Raw genomic sequence first — 6000 nt, forward strand, 5'->3', positions numbered from 1 at the left:
TCGTATAGGTGCTGATCAGCTGGTGAGGAGATGTGTGGATGTTGATGAGGGGTGGCGGATTTTGAGCCACTGTCATGAGGGACCGACAGGAGGTCACCATGGTGCTGTTCTTACTGCTAAGAAGGTCTTCGATTCAGGATTCTATTGGCCTTCGATTTTCAAAGATGCTCATGCGTTTGTTAAAAGCTATGACCGATGCCAGCGTGTCGGTAACATCTCATCCCGAAATGAGATGCCCAAAACTGCTATTCAGGTTTGCGAGGTTTTTGACATTTGGGGTATTGATTTTATGGGCCCGTTCCCGTCTTCAAGAGGGAACAAGTACATACTCGTGGCGGTTGATTACGTCTCCAAGTGGGTCGAAGCCAAGGCCTTGCCCACTAACGACGCCCGAGTTGTAGTGAGATTTCTAAAAAATCTTTTCTCTCGTTTTGGTGTACCGAAAGCCTTGAACAGCGATCGAGGTACTCACTTCTGCAACGCGCAGATGGAGAAGGAGTTGCAACGCTATGGGGTCACCCATTGGCTTGCGACTGCCTACCACCCATAGACTAGCGGACAGGTGGAGGTGAGTAATCGGGGCATTAAACGCATTCTTGAGAAGACGGTTGGGCTGAACCGAAAGGATTGGTCCGACAAATTAGATGATGCTTTGTGGGCTTTCCGTACAGCGTATAAAACTCCAACCGGTTCCACACCGTTTCGGATGATTTATGGGAAAGACTGCCATTTGCCTGTTGAGTTGGAGCATCGTTTCCATCAGATACATGAGTTAGAGGAGCTCCACGATCATGCCTATGCACATTCGTATAATTATAAGCTGAAGACCAAAGAGCTGCATGATAGGAAGTTGAGAGGTGACAAAAAGTTCAAGTGCGGGGACGTCGTACTCTTGTTTAATTCCCGACTCAAATTATTTCCGGGAAAGCTTAAGTCCCGATGGTATGGACCGTACACGATCAAGGAAGTCTTCCCGTATGGAGCGATAGAAATTGAAGACAAGAATGGGAGCTTCAAAGTTAATGGTCACCGTCTGAAGCACTACATTGGTGAGAATGTGAGCATGGAGGAAGGCGAGGTTTTGCGCCTTACAGTATATTTGGGTTAGAAGTGAGAGAGAGGTCAGGCTGAGGACCCGTTAAACCAAGCGCTCTCGAGAGGCAGCCCGAGTTTTGTTTATCTGTTTTTATTTTTGTTTTTAAGGATCCTCCCGATTGAAGCCGCTCATACTCAATCTCCAATCGAGCAGCTGATTTTGTGGGTATTCTGTTTGTCTTTTCATTTATAAATAAAAAAATAAAAAATAAAAAAATATATAAAACCAACAAAATCCAAAAAAATATAAAAAAAATACAAAAACACAAAAATATGTTTATTTCTTATGTTTTTTGTATTCTGTTGTGTACGCCGCTACATGCGAGCGAGTTTGAGTTATTCCAGGTATTATTATTCGCATGGTAGATCTGATGACGTTTTGGAACTGGTTCTCCCGGGGTTGCGGCCGCGAATGAAATGTTATACGATCGCTTGATTGATACACAGCTGATGAAGATTCTGCATATAAACCAGGGGAGTAACCCGTTCTCTGTTTTACTTTTTGCTATTTTAAGTTTTAATTCTATTTTTATTTCTTTTCCTTGTTCTCATCGAGGACTATTTCGTTCTAAGTGTGGGGATGATAATTTATTTTACTTAGTTGTAGAAAAAAAATTAAAAAATATAAAATAAATATATATAATAAAAAAATAAAAAAAGTTGTTTTGTTCTTTCGCTGAAAATTATGTCGGCTACATAAGTTCGAGGGACATATACTTGTATATGTTTGGTCCTGTTATCTACCTGTAGACATATGGGATAGCCATTAACCCGAAAACTGAAAGTGGTTGGGGCGACTGAATATGAAAAAAAAACAAGTTTTAAAGAAAAATGTCCCTTGAAAATTGTTTTTGTTCTACGTTAAACATGAAATGATATTACTACCAATGTGCTAACGAACTCTCAGAACTTTTGAAATATGTAATATAATAATAAAAGAAGGGATGGTTTGCATATCTGATTAGGGATGTGTCGGTAGGCCCAACTAGCTTTAATAGTCCAGTTTTGCAGTTTTTATATATATAATAATTTGAAAAACGGTGAAACCGAATTTCGATGCTTAGGGAGGATTACCATAATATGAAAACTTTGAGATGGTTATACTTAGATGTACTCAAAACCAGCACACACCATCACATGTCCATCTTTTTACGAGCTTAGAAATAGTTATATATTTTAGGGTGATATAAAAGATCGAAAAATAAAGAAAAAAGAGAAAAGAAAAAGAAAAGAAAAAAAAGAAAAGAAAAAGAAAAAAAGTATGTATTGAAAGTTATGTTTGTATATTCTCAAAAGTTGTTCAAGAAAAAGCAAAATGCTTGTGAAGAAAGTTATGTATTGTAAAATGCCAAAGAATCATTCTTTAAAGTTAGTAAAAGAGGCCAAAGATGCACATACTAGACGGGACTTAGAGTTTACGAGTTACCTTGGGGATGGTGACTCTGAGGATACACTATTGGGGCTCGAAGGTTCTTAGTCAATAAATATCAAATTAGGAATTTATAGGAAAAAGTCCAATAATATTTAGGAATAGCTCGTACGACCTCCACATGACCATTCATCCATCAAAATTCACCGAGTGCATCTAATTAATACCATCAACGAGTCTTTGGCTTATGGTGATTTGTCGAGCCAGCTTGCTTCGACTCTAGTTCTTTTAGCACTCTTTGTCTGAGATGGGGTAGGCGTAGCCTTGATTTTGGACTTAAAACGTTTAATGCAAAAGGGGGGCTTGATAGGTTAGTGGCTGGGTTTAAGTGGACAACAATACCGGCAATCGCTTTCAATATGTCGAGCTGTTTCTTGTACATTAATAATGATAAATAATCTGTGAGTTTTTTGTTTTCACTTGGTTATGATCCTGTGTAGATTTTCTTTTTCAGGGACGAAAAATGTTTAAGTGTGAGGATATTTGATATGGTGTAAAATATACATATTTTATATTAATATTTCCTATATTTTTTTATTAGTTTGGGATACTTTTTATTGAATTATACAACCTAGTTGGCTCGTACTTAATATTTAAAATTGATATTGAAGCTTATTTGAATTAATAGTTATAATGTAGTATAATTATTACTATGTAATATTAATTATAAACAGGTGTTTAAATGAATTCTAACAATTATTAATTTGGCTTGTTCAAGATGTTGGAGTTAGAAAGATTGGTAGGGCCCATCATTCTAAAAGAAAATGGAGAAAAACGAGAGGAGGCAGGGGCTACTAAACTAATTTGTTGGACTTATATTATTGTTATTTTTTGAAGTCCACATGATAATGGTCTGGGAGTTTGAACCGACTTTCACCAAACAAATAAAAAGGACAAGAACTCTAGGAGAAAATTGGGTGGAGCACAGCAGCACAATAAAAGAACAACATATATATTATATTATTAGTGCACAGTGGCGGCGGATTTTTGTGGCAGAGAGCAGAACTAATTGCAAGGTAGCAGCAGCACAGAATCAAGAAACAAAGTAACAGGCGACTCGTATTATTATTATTGTTTCAGGTTTTTATTATTTTCGAAGAATAAAAAAAACATGATTTGCATATTATTATTTTATTGTTTTCCATTGAATATGAGTAGCTAAATTTATTAGAACTACCTAGGTTTGGTTGATTAACGATGTTTTGACGATTGTTTTGGGTTCATTAACGAACATATAATTGATTTTCTATTGTCAAGTTCATATTATTATGATTTTATTCTATGATTGCTAGTGAGTTGTTCAATTTTATATTAATTAAACCCTGTGTGATTTTATCTTTACATGAATTAGTTTCGTGTTTTGTTTAGGATTGCATGTTAGACTAATTACTTGGTGTTTTTGGTTATTTGTGGTAGACGTCACCATAGGGTTTGATTGGTTAAAGTTGTTCATCTCGATGGTTCATCTCCTTTTAGTTGGACCAAGACATTAGGAGTTGGTTTGTCTCTTTGGTCTATTCAATTTAGTGTAAGGCCCCGAACCCGGTAGCCCTACTTTAGCGTCGGATTTACTCATAAACACAGTTCGTACAAATCAGAGTTCATTAAAACTTTCGCGGAATATAAAAACTTTCATGAAACGTTACAGCAATCCAAAACTTGCCTCAATTAAACATTCTTGTCTTTCAAAATAAACGTCAATTACATTAAAACATCTTGAGTCTTCAGATGCCAGTCTCCTATTCGCCAACCATGTGCCCGCTCAAGCTAGCTGTCTCATTCTACTCACCTGCGTGCATACTAAAAGTCAGCTACGCTGAGTGAGTTCTAGTTAATCATACACTATACAATACACATAAACTTATATTCTTTCATTCATACTTTCATACTTTCTTTTGTATTAACTTACTTTCATATCTTACGTTATAAAGAGCATTACGCCCTACATTCCTCGAGTATTATTAGGGCTCGGTACCCTCCTTCCTCGAGTATTATTAGGGCTCGGTACCCTCTTTCCTCGAGTATTATTAGGGCTCGGTACCCTCTTTCCTCGAATATTAGTAGGGTTCGGTTCCCTAGTTCTCGAATATTAGTAGGGTTCGATTCCCTCTTCGTTACCATACAACCATACATCATACCTCGAGTATTATTAGGGCTCGGTACCCTCCTTCCTCGAGTATTATTAGGGCTCAGTACCCTCTTTCCTCGAGTATTATTAAGGCTCGGTACCCTCTTTCCTCGAATATTAGTAGGGTTCGGTTCCCTAGTTCTCGAATATTAGTAGGGTTCGATTCCCTCTTCGTTACCATACAACCATACATCATACCTCGAGTATTATTAGGGCTCGGTACCCTTTTCGTAACCATACAACCATACAACCATCATTTCCTTCTTTTATTAACTTTATCACGTTCATACACATAAGCATACATATCATACTTACCTTATACATAGCGTTACAACCTGACAGTACATGCAATATCCGAAGATCGTTCACGTACCATCAAGCAATCATTCATACATATCACATCATTCACATAAGGCATACACTTATCTCTTAGGATATGCGTATTAACAAACATATCGAGTATGCACACAGCCCCGAAAACATAACACATAAATGGGGCTAGAACTCACCTGAACTCTGCTTCTTCCTCTGATAGTTGTAAATCCCTTCTTTAACTGAGCTCGGCTGACTGTATAAGTTACACGTATCAATACTCGCCTGATTTAATCTGGTGGCCTAGTATTAGCTTACTTTTACTTATCGTTTTTAATTTATTTTCTAATCGAACTTGACTTTAGGTGAAGTTAAACCTTAGGCGAACTTAGCTTTGCAGGCGAAGTTGTCATCAGGCGAACTTAGCTTTGCAGGCGAAGTTCATCAGGCGAACTTAGCTTTGCAGGCGAAGTTGTCATCAGGCGAACTTAGCTTTGCAGCGAAGTTGTCATCAGGCGAACTTAGCTTTGCAGGCGAAGTTCATCAGGCGAACTTAGCCTGCAGGCGAAGTTGTCATCAGGCGAACTTAGCTTGCAGGCGAAGTTGTCCAGCTGCAGGTATTGTTCGTCCTTAAATTCCTTAATCATCTTCGTTTCTTAACCAAATAACTCGATTTAGGTATCCACGGAATCGTCTGACCAGCGCCTACAAACCCCAACCATCAAATCGACCTAACATCGATGTTTAAAGGGTGCGATTTAGGCATATAGGTTATGGGTTCTTTTATCAATCGATTAACCCATCAAATCATATCCATTTTCAGTAAGTTTAGCTTTGTTGGATTCGTTTTTACCATACAAACACAGATCTATCATTTCTATACTAATCCAAACCTAAACGAACAAGTTCTCGATATAAACGTACCGTAAATGAGTCGAACTACGAACACGAGCTGGTCTTGTTGCTTTGGTTCGTCACGACGATCTAGCACCAACGAGCTCGGGTCCTCGCCTTTGGATCTTGGTTCGGGTTGTGT

Source organism: Bidens hawaiensis, unplaced genomic scaffold (assembly GCF_021521415.1).
Source record: "Bidens hawaiensis isolate Kalapana, Puna unplaced genomic scaffold, B.hawaiensis_p1.1 tig00012782_1, whole genome shotgun sequence".
NCBI classification, from domain to species: Eukaryota; Viridiplantae; Streptophyta; class Magnoliopsida; order Asterales; family Asteraceae; genus Bidens; species Bidens hawaiensis.